The 15838-nt window shown below is 45.7% G+C and overlaps 1 protein-coding gene across 15 annotated transcripts in view; it reads right to left on the bottom strand.

The window, feature by feature from the left end:
• Positions 1-15838, bottom strand: part of SEMA6D (semaphorin 6D) — a 209495-nt gene that overhangs the window by 16178 nt on the left and 177479 nt on the right. Inside the window, exon 1 of one of the 15 annotated variants that reach the window (XM_064721743.1) lies at positions 15175-15245. The exons of 11 other annotated variants lie outside the window; for them this stretch is intronic. The gene's annotated coding sequence lies outside the window, so the exon portion shown is untranslated. Of the gene's footprint in view, positions 1-3654; positions 3674-14536; positions 14687-14793; positions 14951-15174; positions 15246-15838 lie in introns of those variants that run through there. 3 more of the 15 variants (XM_064721752.1, XM_064721744.1, XM_064721745.1) reach the window with 3 other exon arrangements.

Raw genomic sequence — 15838 nt, 5'->3', positions numbered from 1 at the left:
TCTGGATGCCTGCCCATTACAGACTGACCTGGAAAGCAGCATTTTCACTGTTAATGATATTTCTGTATCTCAGTCCACCAGTCCAGAACGAATGGGCTGTGCTCTTAGTCAAGATTGATGAGTGCAGTGGTTAATAAACACTAATGATTCCTGGCACTTTCCCTCTGCTCTTCCTTGTCCTGACATGGCCTCTTCAGCTGAAGCATCTTGCGTTAAATTACTAATGAGCAAACTTAAAACAAACTGGAATTAATAAAGTTAGTCAAATTAGTTCTTTCTTGTGAAAGCACCATTAGAGCAAAGTCCTGCAGCACTGTGGCTCCCAGACACAATAACAAATCATTAATGCTTACACAATCTTTTTTTTTGGGGCTTTTTGTAAGGAAAAGCAAGCTCCAAAGATCCAGCCCAGTCCTTTTCCAGTGAAAGAGAAAGGGGAGGCACATAAACTGCACGTTGAGTTGGTGCACAGTAACATCTATAAGGTGCTTAGTAAAAGTCTTCCCTGAAGCCTTGTTTTCTTGGAGAACAAATGAATACAAATTGCCAAAGAGCAAGAAGCTCTCCCAGACATGTAGGCTGCAGTCAGCATAGAAGATGAGGCTGCTTGTGGCCCAAATCATGACTCAAAGAGACCCTGGCCCAGCTTCAAACTGCACACAACTTGCAAACTGTACAAGTTCCACCTGTACCAAGCAGGGGCATGTAACAGGAAGCTTCTTTTCCCTTCCAGTGTTCCATCTGGGAAGAATAGACTGGGGGGACAATCACAAATCTTCCATGTAACCTGCCTTACAGAGGCAGATACTGACTTCTGGACTCCAGGAAATGGCTGCAGAAAAAAGGGCAATTTATATTTGTTTTTAGGTCACAATTGTCAAAGGGCAACTTGTTTTTAGGTCATGATTATCATGGCCAATATGCAGCAAACTGTCACAAAAGCAAACAGGAAACAACTGAAATGCCAGGTAAACAAAGTATCAGTTCTCTCAAACAGATTTAAATTTCAGGCAGGGTATCAAGCTCCCTAAAAGAATGCAAAGTTTTGCAAATGTAAATCCAGAGGATGTGTTTCCCCAGAGGTTGCATTCAGAGCAGAAACAAACTCACATTCCCCCCAAAACCCTCAAACACCTCAGGATACTCTAGAGATGAACCCTGAGAACACACAGGACAGGAATAGTTATGTTCAGCAATCTTTTCTAACTAAACATCATCTGTTGCAACTCTTTATCAAAGAAAATACTGACATGAAGAACAGACCTCGGTCACAACAAGACAGAAAAGCAGACAGAGAGTTGCACTAGATCAGCAAACCACAGGTAATCACTTCTCACCAGCCAGGCAACAAGTACAGATTTCTTTATTATTTTGCTTGGAAAATTACTAAAAGAATATTAACAGTAGCTCTGCTTTCCAGCTACATATGAAAAGAAAATTCACCTGCTTCAAGAGGCTCTTAAATGCAGCTTTTATCTGGTTGGACACAGGCTCGAGATCAGAACCACTGCAGAGAGAATAAACTGGGAAGAGCAGCTGTTTCCTGGATAATCAGAAAAATGGGCTCCATCTAGCCCTTGGAGCAGGGGTTTATGACAGCCAGGTGTAGCCTTCTGGTAGACACAGATAGACTGGTGTGAAAGACGTAATTCCTGCCACATTCAAACCTTTCAGTGGAGGCCACTACTGGGGACCACAAATAACAATGCTGAAATATCTGTTAGGCCTGAAATAGCTGATTACGAAATGCTGGCAATGTCTACCTTCAAGAAAATGCAGAAAACATTCATACTCTGGGTTTGATTATTTTCCCCTGCCAGGATTCAGCCCAGTCTTTGATTAATTTCTCTTATAAATTGCATTCCTAGCATTTCTGCTAGAAAACAATCCATGGCAAGTGCAATGTTTGGAAATTACCATATTGCTACCCTTGTTTTGCAGCTGGGGAATTGAGGCACAGATCAAGGCTGACTTTGTGGCCCAGGCCAAGCACCAAAAAAACTTTTTCAAAGGTTCTGAGCTGCTTGGGGTCAGATGCGCCCCTTCCCTGCAGCATGGGCACACTGAGCAGTGTCCCTCAGGTGAAAATGGGGTTACAGATCAGAGCTCCTCTGGCCACGTGGCCTGTGCCATAATGAGTTGTGTCTGCAAGGAGAAAGAACTAGAGGTATAAATGTTAACTGGTGGCAATGTTAACTGGTTGTTAACTGGTGGCAATGGCAAATGTTAACTGGTTGTTAAGGAGGAGAGCAAGCTGCCTGAGACAGGCCTCAGGGAGATGCTGTTGGTCAGATGGGAGGCAGGCAGTTGTCCCAAGTAATAAACTGGCTCTTTGTGGCTGCCACCTTTCAATCTCGGATAGAAATCCCATCCTTCAATTCCTGATTGGGGGAATCCAGAGAAGCAGGATATAATTCCTGTTAAAATATGAGCCTGCCTTCAAACAATCACACACGAAGGGGAACAGGCTGGTGTTTCTTGCCCATTAATCTATTCCAGCCTTTGACAACGTGCTGGTGACGCTCCATCAATCATCTTTCCGTGCACTGCCACGTAAAAGAGAAGGGGGAAGGGAAAGGGCATTCAGCCAGCTGGGGAGAAGCAAAATATAAAATGGCTCCAAACCAGACTGATGCAATATTTTCTACTTACTGGAAAAAAAAAATCTTAAAAATTTTCTTAACACGATAAATGCTTCCCAAAATGCTAAGCACAGACAGGAGTGCAGTACAGCAAACCCAGGCTCAAGTTCAAGACAGGTCAGAGCAAAAGATACATCCTAAAAGTGTGGAGAGTTTGGCAAGGAATGGAGGAAAGGGCTGCAATAATAAAAGCTGACTAAATGAATACATCACCTTCCTGCTCCACCAGACCCAGGCTGTAGGGTGAGACCAAGGATCCCCTCTGTGCTTGTAGTACAAGTTGGCCATAATGTTGAGGGGGGACAGGCAGAATTGATTAGTAATATGCTGAGCCTAGTCAATTTATGTTGATGTGGTTTCCCACAATCCCAGCTGACTGGACTTGGACAAATCAGGAAATCCCTGCTGTCCTCTGTTTCTTCCTGCATGCAAATGGCTCCCTGAGGGCACTAATTAGTGCAAAGGCACTGATTAGTGTCTTTCTCAGATGGCACCTTCTGAAATTTTGAGCATGAAACCACCCAAATAATAAAAGTCAAGACAAAACAAAAATTTTTTTACTGCTGCTTGTTCACAGATGTTCAACAAGTTTCTCAGGGCCTACAGCTGAGACTTCAGTCCCTGATGCAGAGCAAAGCTGATCTTGTGCAAAACTCAGCAACCTCCAGTGAGCCTTCAGACAAGCCCTGCTGAGGGGCTCAGGGCAGCCTTGGACGGTGGCTTCAGGCCCTGAGCCCTTGGCCAAAGCAGCACCTTGCAGCTCTTCAACCAGAAGAACACTCCAGCAACAAAGATCTATTGGCCAGGCTAGAGCAAGGCACAGATTCCACCTGCACCCAAACAAAGGCTGAATGGGAACTCACTTGTGTTTAGCATCTCTCCCCTTTATTTTGGATGCAAAGGACTAGTGCAGAAAGGATAAAAATCTTGTTTACTGCAGTCTCAGGGATTATCAGGGATTATCTTTTGATGTACAAATCACTTATGGTCTACAGCAGGTAAAAAACCCTACCTGGAAAGGGTATGGTTCAAGTTCTGGGCTTCATGAAGGTAGAGGCCTGCAGGCAGTGACTCTGCTTAGGGGGGCTCAGGATTTGCACCTGAGTTTACTTTACTTGCTGATGGTAACTGCTGCCAGGTGGGAGAAGTTCAACTTGAGCCAGCTGCGAGAACACAGCTCACCAGTGAGTGCAGAGTACACAAAGGGAGTGCTGCTCAATTTCAGATTGTCAACCAGGTCAATCCTTTCAGAAAACAAAATGTTCAGAAGAAAATACATGAAGGTGGTACAGGCTGCCTTCAGGGGCACCCTAGACTTGTAGAAATGTACACATTGGCAATCAGAGATGCACCAGAACATCCACCCAGAACAGCACCTCATCCCTGCTGTGACTGGAGTAAAACTCCAGAGCAGAGCCACACCTTGGGGAACCAGGCAAAAGTCTGTTTTAGTAATCAAAATAGGAAAATGGAACCTTTTTGTACCATCTGAGTTGAAATATAAAACCAGCATGGCCCAGGGTCTGGTGTTTCAAACTCTAGAGGGGGAGCCAACAATTCTTTTTCCTATCTTTATTTTTTGGTCTTGGTCTTTTTTTTTAATGTCTTACTGTGTGAAATGTGTATGATGAGTCATTTGCTTACAAGCCAGAAAGTATTCCACACAGAATGCAACATTTGCCTTAAAAATCTGTATCAGTATTTCTGATAGGAAAGGCAGGGGATTAGATTCCCATTTTAGGTCATATCTATACATAGGTTTTCCAATGATGCAATTGCATTATAGTGTGGTAAGTCCTCCCAAAACAGGGATACAACAGCATCAATGCAAGTGTGATTTTCTTTATAATGTCTTCTTTTTAATGTCATTCCAGTATGTGTTTCTTCTAATGAAGGCTGACTTCAATAAAGTTCCTGAAGGCAATGCCTGACACAGAGGTTTACAGTACATTCAAATCTCAGAGATTCTCTATGATGTGATAAATCCATGTTGTGGAATTTGGTAACTGATTATTTCAGCTAATTATCACATAACACAGGAAAATATTTGTGGCTATAATGAAAGAAAGGTACTGAATTCTTGCAGTCTTTCAGGAACATGAGGCATGATTTTGTATGAATGAATAGGAAATAACTCTTTCTGTCCTATAAACATACACCCAAATGTAAACTTGCAGTATGCAGCCATCCTTACTTTTTATAACAACTTTAAAGTCTGCAGCTCTGAGGAAAAAAAAATTAGGATATTTAGAGCTGAGATATTAATTGAGCATGAAAGTGCAAATAACAGGTCTGTTATTTTAAGATAATACTTGACTTCTTTTAAGGATTCTGCATTAACACCTCTTGATCTATGCCTAAGTAAAAAAAGATAGTTTAATATTAAAGTGATGAAACCCTACCAGTGAGTATCACAGCTTTCATCTTAATTGGCTTATGGCACTGCCAGCTACACTTCAGTTGTTTGCAGGCTTTGAACGTTGCAGCAAGCGCACCCCTCTTGCTCTAGAACAAGTTGACAGAACTTGCAAAATGGCTGGGGTGACTTTTAATGATGCAAGTGTTTAGTGGTTGATTAGAAGCACTTTGAGGGCTAAATTCTCCTGTGATCAGAAATTTACATGAACACCAGATAGTTTCAGCAGGAAAGGAAATAAAATGCTAAGCAAACTGTAAACGATTGCCTCAATTATGGTTATTTTAAGTTAATTTTTGAGACTGAATGTTAACTACCTTCTCTTACAAGGTTGACATGGAAGTCCTGCACCTGAAACCAACCTTGGATTTCAGCTCACATCTATGGTCACATCTGTTCTGTTTTGCAGAGCTCCTGCAGGACATGCTTTCCTTGCAAGCTTGCCAGGGCTGGGCTATCAGTGATGGAGTGCAAGGTGCTTTAATGCCAGCAGTGCTCTGGATCCACCATTTTAGCAGACTTGCATTTCATTAATTCAAACTGTTCATGCCCAGCTGGGACTGCCCTAGGATATACTAAATTTATTTGTGGAGGTGTCCACAGACTGGTGCAGAGAATGTCAGTACAGTGACCTCTGTTCCATACTCTGGGCACTGATCCTCCATTAATTCACAGCCATGGGCAGCAGGAATTCCTACCCTGGCTCTGACCCCAACCCCAGGAAAGCAAAGCCACCCTGCTGGGGAGAGCAGCTGTGGCTCATCAGGGTGAAGTCCTGAACACCTCCAGCTTCCAGTTGTGTCAGAGGTGTCTGATGCTTTTGATTAATGTGTTTTAGACCAAAATACTTTTATCCTGAAAACTAGGGAGAACCTTTAAACCATAATGGCAATAACCTAATTATCATCTGAAGTACACACAGGCTTGGATGTAGGTTCAGTAACACTCAAACTACCTCCCCTGGCCTGAAACAAAAGCCTAAAACCTGACCAAAGTATCACTTTTCCCCCCTCTAGGAGGGTTGGCTGCAAGTGTGGGTCAGTGCTGTAAGTGAAGGAAGTCAGTGTTCTTCCTGGAAGCCTGCAGATCATGATTTACATAGCAAAACTGCCACTCATTTCAGCATGGTTAGGCATCATCTGATAAGGTAACTCTGAGACAGGAATAAACCAGTACTTGCAGGTGAGGACACAATAAAGGTCTCAGGCACAACTTGCACAAGTCCAGCTGACGCCACAGCCCAGGGAGTTGCTGGCAGCCCCTGGGCCTGCTGTGTCCCAGCCCTGCAGAAAGCAGTCCAAGCAGTCAAAGCAGCCTTCCTTCCCCTGAGCAGGGCTGCAGCCCCATCCTGAGATAAGTGCTGCCCATCTGAGGCCTGGCTGGAGCCCAGGGTTTGCCTACTGCATGAGGTGAACGGGATGTTTTGAAATGGAAGGGAGGTTTGGGGGAAGGAATATGCACCAACAAGCAGGGCAGATGGAGAAAAAAGGGATTTGAACTGTGGAAAGGGCAAATCTGCTGTTCAACAGGCTGTGCCTCAGACAATGTTGCTGTCAACCTCACTCCAGAAAGCATCACTTCTTTCCACCCACCATTCTCCCCTGCTACAAACACCCCTCCAGCATCTCATCACTGTGCCTTGCTGGAGCATGGCTGGCTTGAGTTGCTGCTGCTGGGGAAAGGCTGCTGCATGTCACTGCTCTCACTCCAGAGAGAAGGTAAATGGCTGCGGAAAAGGGAGAGACGGGAGAGGACTCCACCGGCAAGAGGCACGCGAGAGATCTTAAACACTGTGCTGGTATTCTCTGAGTGCCATTCTCAGGGCTGGAACAGTCAGCCAGCCTTGCCTGCAGGAATACTGCCCACAGAGACTGGGGAACAACGTGCTTTTAACCAGCCTTGCCTTTTCTGCATGGACAAATCTGGTAGCTGGCCACCCAGTCACCTATTTGTATATGCAAAGCATGTGCTCTGCCCCTTTCCTGGGCACCATCAATTACATGCACAAAACACAGGCATGAAAACCTGGAGGAACCTTGAGCTCGAAGTTAACAATTGCTATTATCTTGTTAGGATTAAAGATTAACTATGCCAGTAAAAGGATGTGTTATGAAATGTCTTTCCCAGGCTTACAGTAAATAGAGAGTTTCGTTTTCTTGGTTTTATTTTTTTTTTCTTTATCTCAAAGTCTTCTCAGGATTTAGAGTAATTATTAAAAAGGGCTGCTTTTATTTACCATAACACCAAAATGTTGTCACTTGCCACGTGACTGCTCATACTTTCATTTGAGATGTCGTGCAGAAACACATGGAAATCTGGTGAAGGCAAACCAATTTTAGAACATGTTCCGAGCAATTGTTTTGCAGCACTGCCCTACAGTATGAAGTCTCTTCCATTTCTTAAATTGCCTAATCAAATGCAGACTCTGTTCCAGTCACGCTAAATTTTCACATAATGGCAGAAAAATACTTCTTTCTAGCCTAGCACTGAACAGTTGGATCACATTATCACATTTGCTGCCTTTGTAGTCTCCAAGTGTGTATGTGTATGTGTATGTATATACATATTCACAGGGGAGGGGGGAACACCGTGCTCATGTGACACCCCGGGGATGGTCAGAGGGACAGGGACACACCTTGAGAGGTGCCTGTGCTGAGGGTCTCTTGGGGGGTCTGGCTTACCAGAAACACAGAGCAGTAGGGAAAAATTTATTTTTATGTATTTAAAAATCAGATGTATTAGTGCAGCATTTGATCTGGCAGATTCCTGGCCCTGCATTCTGTTGAAGTTATTACACTGATATAAATGCACTAAGGTAAACTGCACCTATTTGTTGCCAGTTTGGGGCTGGAGACAGGCCTGGAGAAACGTGTGCCATGGCTCTCCCTGCTCTGGGTCCCAAGCTTGGGCACATCCCTGTGCTGATTTGGGGAACTCCGCACCACAGAACTGCCCCCTGTGCACAGAGCAAGCACAGCCTGCAGAGCCCACCCATGGCAGTGTCTGCAGCTGGATGCAGCCATGCTGGGCTCAGCTCTCCCCCCTCTCTGCTTTACTTGGGCTCCATCACCTCATAACAACATTCACTCTGCAAGACAGGGAAATATTTGCATCACAATACTTTGGCATTTTGACTTGTGAGCCACAGAGAAGTCACAGATCAGACCTTTCAGAGTAAAATGTTAAAAAAATATATATTCAAATCAGTAACACATGGACTGCAAGTGCTTGAATCAAGGTCAGAAGGAAATCTCTGCCAAATCAGGGAATGAGACTTAGGGCTTTAAAGCTTTCTATTACAGCCTGTTCCATTCTCTCTTCCACACTGGCCTCCCCAGATCCCCAATACAATTACAATGTTTCCTTAAATCCTTGGGTTGTCATAAGGAATATTAGCCAGTGTAACAACATGACAAGATAATCATACCTATCCCCCACACTATTTACGTCGCAGGTCTATTTTTCTTACCCCTCTGTGCCAAATATTTAGGTTTGTGCTGGCACAGCTTGCTGCTGAAGAGCACTGTTCAGCCATGAGCAGCGTTTGTTATGTTTTTGGTGAGGATGAAAACCTGATGATTTAGGGGGAGGAAAAGCCATAATCCACTCTCACAGTAAAACCTGTACAGTGGTATGCAAGACAAAAAAAATTTCTATCCATACCCTTGCAGGAAATCAGATTAATCCCCAAAGCATGAGATTTGATTATTTTTGTCTGAGGTTATCATCAAGGAAAAAAACTACATAATGCTAAAAATATCCACACAGCTTTTACTTTATGAAGAAAATATGATTTACTGAGCAAAAACAAATTACTGGCTTTTCGGTGTTAATCTTTGATAAACACGTGCTGGGTTAAAGAAACTGTCACAGAGAGAAGTTTGCAAATTGAAGGAAATCATTCAACTCTGCAAGATTATTTCCCCCCTCCCTTATTACTCCTTTCATGAGACACCTGGGGACATTGTTCACACACTGTTGACAGCTTTCCCACTACTGCTTTTCCTCTGTTATCTGCTCCCTTCTCTTCAGCACTCGTCCCCAGGTGGCAATACACAAAAGAGCTATATTTGCAAGGGGTGCCAAAGCTGGCTCTTGGACAGCCATTGAAGAGCAGAGGGCCCTCTCCTGCCTTCCAGGTTGGCTGCTTCAAGTTGTTTCCCCTGGGCCCTGACCCAGCAGGCAGTGCTCTGGCATTTCCCTCCTGGGAGCTGCCCTGCTCAGGGAACACCCGCACTGCCTGCACTGCCCTTTGCTGCTCTGGCTGGAGCACCAACAGGCAGAGCCACGCGCCCTCGTGCTGGGCTACATTCAAGGGCCATCTAAAATTGCAATACTTAGCCTTAACTATACATGGAGGTTTTTTAAAAATTAAATACACATTCTTCTTCTCTGTGGTCTCCCAAAACACAATGGTTACACAGCCCGATGGGGCATGAAGGGGTGCACACAACATGGGAAGGGGGTACCTAAATGGAGGTACAGCATAAACAAGGGTTTGACATACAAGCATGAAGATTTTCTTTCAACCCCAAAGTGCATCTGTCATGACAGACAGACACAGAAATAGCAGCAACACTTTGTGCTGGTGCTGCAGTCCCTGCCCACCCCCAGCGCCCGGGAAGCCAGGCAGCAGCACTTGAGGGAAATACCTTTTGTTTCACACCACAATAAAGCCCTGAGGAGGGCTCTACCCAACATAGGTGTGAGCTGGTTCTTTACCACTGCTTGAGAAAGCAGAGTCCCAGCTGCCATGACCATTTGGTAAAATAAAGATGAACTGTGTAGCTCACATTAAGAAAAACCTATTGTTGCAGTAATAGCTGAGCTGAGTGACCGGCAGATCAGCTCTCATCTCTTCTGAGGTTTCACTCCCACCGCTGGTGGGCAGCCAGTCTGTGATGCTGCTCCCCACCACTCACTCGTTACCCTTCTAGATGAGCAACTCTGTGCTTGCCTCCCTGCTGTCCCTCGCACACTTGAAGAGCCCCCTAGCAGGCATCTGCCAATTAACTCCTCATTCTCATCCCAGGCTCTCTTCAAAGCTCCCCTTTGCCTCTGATGCCAGAGCCCGAGTGCCCCCTGTCCCCGACACACACGCAGCTCGGCTGTGTTCAGGTGGCTCTGCCCCAGCACAGCCGCTGATTATGCAGGTCAGCACGGCTCTCCTGCTTCCAGAGGCCACTGCCCGACTGTACCCGTCTGCCATCTCTTCTTTTAAACCATCCACTGTGGGAACAGGATCCATCCCTTTCATTCTGTGTTTTCCCCAGTGCCCATCCAATTAGAAACTGAGCTGCGATTTGGCTCTTAGATGTAACGGTTAAAAAAAAGTAACGGCAACAACAAACCTTTCTGCAGGGAGAGTCTCTGTGTGCAAATACGACCTCTGTTATGTTACCAAGGTCAGGCAGACCAAGGCCAATCTGCTGTGTGAGAATATAAATCAAAGCTGTCCAGTGACTGATTTCGTTTACAAGGTTTGTAACCATTCTGGACAGAACAAATGTTACTTGCTTGCCTGAGCTCCTTGCTCCTCCTCTTCCACCGCCACTTCTTTGCTCCTCCACTCCCACCAAGCCCCTCCCTTCCCACTAATACCTCTTGACCTCCTTTGCTCTTGAAAGCAAAAGTTCTCTTCTAGCAAGAAAGCAGTGGATCACACATGACAGACAGCCATGCTAGGTCAATTTATTTAAATTATGCAAAAATCTCAACAAGTAAAATTAGCATAGAGTCACAAGTACATTCACCTGCTGGTTACCTGCCATTCAAAGCACACGTCAGAATTAAAACAACAAATGCCGTAACAACTTCTTTCCTATTGCATTCATAGATCTGCAAAACAAACCAAGGAAAGCATCTGTAGCAAGTATTAGAATCTGGGCACAGATCCTGTGAAATCACATGGTTTCCGTTGTGGAACTAAAAAGGCTTCTACAAGAATGTGTGAAATACACAGCCGAAATTCTCCATTTCTTTCTGTGCTCCTTGGCAGTTTGTGTGGCTAAGTTAAAGTGGCAAGTTCTGTTTCTGTAGCTGGCACTTCCCAAGCTCACCCCAGTCTGCACACTGAGCACACACAGGATGCAGCCAGCAAGCTCCCTCTCGAGTATGGACAGAGTTAATGTCATCCCACTCCAAACAACAGGTTGCTGTCTCCAAACTGGACCCTTGAAAAGCAGGAGTCCAGCAGTTGCCTCACTCCCCCCAGCTATTCTGCAGCTCTTCCTTCTGCAGGTGTGCACACCGAGCTGCAGTGGGGCTGGGCAGCGGCACCAGAATGAAAGAAACTTCATGTTCTGGATGTTAACTTTAGTTACCATAGCCAGACAATGCTGCCAGTGGCGTGGAAGAAAAAATTGCTGTAGCCAGCTGTGCTGTTCACAGTCGGGTGGTTTCTGTGTAGCTCCAAATGGTTATGGAGCCAGTAGCCTGTTGTGGCCAAGGACAGGATGATGGATGGTCTACACACACTGTCCAAGCAGGGAGAATGGCAGAAGTTCACTTCAGGGTTGTTAAAATGCTAATCTGGGTTACTTAACAAAAGCCGAATGGAAAAGAAAAGTTATGGAAATCAATACTACTCATATGTTGTATATATGCGCCGCAGATTTGATTTCTGTGGTTAACACAAACATTTGACTTTGGAAGTGGGACAATTCAACAGTCATCCTGTCTGAATAAACTGAACCAACTTCTGATATTAGCTGTACTGTAATTACTGTCAAGCCACGACGAGGGAAAGCAGGCTATGGCAACAACACACGGAGCTCCACAAACAGCACGGAAAGGGCAGTAACACTGTTCTCACTGCACACCTCTTCCATGTGACACGGGAACAAATCACACCCCACTTTCTTTTGAACTCAAGGCTGGCAGCTATTCACAGAACAAATAACAGCTTAATAAAATGGCTTAGATGGATTTTAACAGTAACTGCAGTAGCTTATCGGATGCATAAGAAGGGATCATCTGTTCGAGCAGCAGTTTTGACGAAAGCAACATTTGAACTGTTTTAATTACATACAGAGTTGCTAAGACTGAAAATAACTTGTGCTACCCAATGCCAGTAATATGCCTTATTCCATCTTTTCTTAATTACTTGTGGAGCAAATTGTTACTTTATCAAGTGGAAAGGTATCTGATTTTATCAATCTGGAATTGGAGGTATGTTCAACATATGAGTATGTAATCAACCATCATCTCCTCTGTTCAGTTAGCAAACACACAGCCTAAACCTTGAAAAATATCAGAGACTGCAACATAAGTAAGCTCCACATAAGCTTATACAGGCACAGAAGCTGTTGAAGTACCTGTTTCCTTTGTCTTACCAAAAAAGGCCAGAACTGAAAGAGTCTCTGTCATACCACTTTCCCACACCTGATGAAAACTGACCATATTCACCCCTAATCTCCACTTGACTTCAGATTTCAAACTGCTTTTTATTTTTCAGAAGGACAAACAAACATAGCATTTCAACATTTCCATGCAGGTTCTGTCCATCTAACTGGCTACACCTGACTTCAGGGGGATACTGAGTCCTGTGTTAAGCGCACTAATGTTTTGAAAGAATTAAAAACCCATAAAAATTCAGAACTGAAATCTGAATGCGACCAACTGTACTTAGACCGGAAGATACACTATTACAAATGCCTAACATACACTTTGAACTGAACTTCCAAGGTGGACTTTTCCTTCACACAGTCGGTCCTGTCCTCTCATGACAGGACCGACTGGATCAAAGATCAACCTCGAGTGAATTGCATCTATAATTAAGCATTCCATGTAAATGTGCTCTTCATAAATAGACAGCAAAGTTATGGCGGCTCCAGGGGCTGAGATATCTGCTCTAACAGTCAGCTCAGCTCCGGCATTCCCAGAAACGTTCAGATGGTCCAGCTCAAAGGGCGCGGGAGGCTGGGGGGAAAACCCGCAGCCACACAGCTGGTTTGTGGAGCTCTGACAGGGCCATCACTGTATTCCTGGCACACACTCCTGCATCACACAAAGCACATTTAGAAAATGATGTTATCTCTGTTGCATCTCACCATAAAGGAGAACAGGTAGTGACAGACTGCAGGATATGGGGGAGGAAGGTTCACTGTAACTAAAGGTGCAGATGAAAGTGAGAAGCTGGTTAAATAAACCAACGTAGAGCCTCTGGGTTATACTTTTTTGGCTGTCTTTCTGAAAACAAATCTGAGCTACATAATTCAGAATGCTAATAAATTCTTACTACAAACTTTTCCTTCCCAATTTAAAAAAACACGGAGCTTTACATTAGTTAACACAAAAACTGCTGAAGTTCATAATTATATAGAGAAGAAATCAGAGCACTAAGCTGGCAATTTGTTTTTATCTAAGCCAGAGTAAATGTTTATACAATATCTGCCAACATAACAAAATATGCCCGTCACTTACAACATTAAACATGATTCCATACAGCTTAATTTACTGAAAGGAACTCAAGTAGACTTCAGAGGTGCACAGAATTTTATAGTGTGAATAAAGCAGGGAAAACGTCCATTCTCTTTTGCCACAAAAGTAATTGCAAAGCTTTACAATGAGCTTCCTGTTGGACTTGGGAAAAGGAGAGAACCTCAGAAAATTCTCTGTGAAAGTATTTGTATGTGAGAGCAACAGACCAGCAGTAAATGCCTCTAAGACAGTAGGAAGCTGTTTCTGCAAATAATATTTAGGGAACATTAGTAAGACCAACAACTTGAAGCACAAACATATCCCAGCAAAGATGCATGGGTTTTTTTCCCCCAAAGGGAATAACCAGGAGAAAAAAATGCCACACATTTACAGAGCACTGAACAGCATTCTGGAGGAAGTTTGCTGTAATTCCTGCACATTATGTGTGAAGCGTGTGTGTGTGTGTACATGGATAAGCTACAATACCATCTGTACAGCAAGTGCCACATATGTGAGCATTATGAACCATCATTGCTGCTGCTATGCTCAAAAGTAAATGTATTCTAAGCCACACACAAATACAAATACAAATGACTTTACACACTGAGGGCTGAATTTTGCTCAAATTACTCACAGGCTAATGCCTGTGCTACAGACATAATCTTGACCAGAAGTAAGAAACAACCGAGAGATTGGCAGAAGCCCACTAATTTAAGACCAGTTATATTCATGCTAACAAGTGGGATTTCCACCGGAACTACAATTTTTTCAACACATCAGCCTAAAGCAGTTAATCCAATTTTTCAACTCACAAGGTAAAAACACAACAAGCATAAAAAAAAAAAACCTCCACAACCACCCCACAGCCTTTTAAAATACAGGCGTAATAGCCACCTAGATATATCTGTGTGACCTTTCATTTCCATTCATCCTTATAAATAATAAAGAAGGCTTTAAACCCTTTCTAATTACTCCTTGAAAGCAGCTGTATCGGTTTCTGCAAATGAAACGCCCCCACCCCGCCAGAAAAAAAAACCAAAGTTTCCCCGCTCTGCACCTGAGCATTGTTTTCGACAGGAGGGCGGGCGCGGAGCTGCCCCTGCCGCGGCACGGGGATAAGTCAGAACTGACTCCAGTATTTGTTTCCATCCATTATTGATGGGGAGCTGGAAACGCGGCTCCCTCTGCCTCCCAGCGCCCGGCTGCTGCCGGGGAGCCCGTAAATCACGGCTCGCCAGGCTCCCCGCCCCGCCGGCAGCGCCGAGCCCCGGCCCGGCCGGCTCAGCCCCCGACGCGGCGCCAGCCCCGACTCACCCCAAGCGCCCCGGGGCGACTTCGCCGGGGATAAACCCGACAGCTCCGCTTCGGCTGCCCCGTCTGCGGCCGGCGCCGGCTCCCGCCCGCTCCGCTCGGCAGCGCCGCCGCGCTCCGGCCGCTCTCCCCGGTACCTGCAGCCGCCGCACCGCTGCCCGCGGCCGCCGCCCGCCGGCGGGGCCCGCTCCGTCCGCCGTCCCCCGCCGGGCGCCCCATCCCGGCGCTGCGCTGGGAGCCGGGGCGGCGCGGGGGGGAGGCGCGCCCGGCAGAGCCCACCCCCGCTCCACCTCCCGCCAATGGGTTTATTCTCGCCCGCGCCTCGCACCGTGGCGGCCCCCGGCCCGCGCCCCGGCAGCACCGCGCACAACTTTTCGGGCTCACCGCAGCGGGAGCGCGGCCCGCGGCCGCCGGCGGAGCTCGGCCAGTCGCGCCATGGCGGGGCGGGACCGGCACCGCCCCGGCCGCTGCCCCCCGCCTCCGCCTCCCCGCCGCGGGCAGCGCCGGGCGCCGCCTCGACACCGACAAGGGCCCCGGCCCCGCCGGCTGCGCGGGGCGCCGGCAAACTTCGGCCGTAGTTTTACCCCTCCCAGCCCACCTCGGCAAACCTGCCCCCGCCCCGAGGCCGCCGAAGTAAACAGCTGGAGCGAAGCCATCGAGAATTTGTTTTGTTCATCGTCGACGCCACCTTCGCTTCTTAAGACAGAAATTTTCATTTCTATTTGGGAAGAAAAAGTCATTGCGAGCAATGCAATTTTGCGAGCTAATGAGACTCGATTTTGCAAACGAGTACTTTGCGTGTGGTGCTGGGGGGATGTCCTTGAAATGACATCTTTTTAAATGCCTGTCCAAAATCCCCTCAGATATTCCAGAAACAAAGGGTTTAATCCCAGAAATGAAGTCCAGGAAATAGCTGTCACTAATTCATTTTTCTTCACATGAAAGATAAATTAATTAAGGCTTAAAGTACCATGGAGTATTTTGGATGCCCCTGCAAGGGAAAAAAAAAAAGGATTACTTGCCAAACTGTTTCATCTGTGTTTTTTTA

This window comes from Zonotrichia leucophrys, chromosome 10 (assembly GCF_028769735.1).
Source record: "Zonotrichia leucophrys gambelii isolate GWCS_2022_RI chromosome 10, RI_Zleu_2.0, whole genome shotgun sequence".
Lineage (NCBI taxonomy): Eukaryota > Metazoa > Chordata > Aves > Passeriformes > Passerellidae > Zonotrichia > Zonotrichia leucophrys.
The sequence above is the reverse complement of the archived record's forward strand: the minus strand, read 5'-3'. Positions and strand labels throughout refer to the sequence as shown.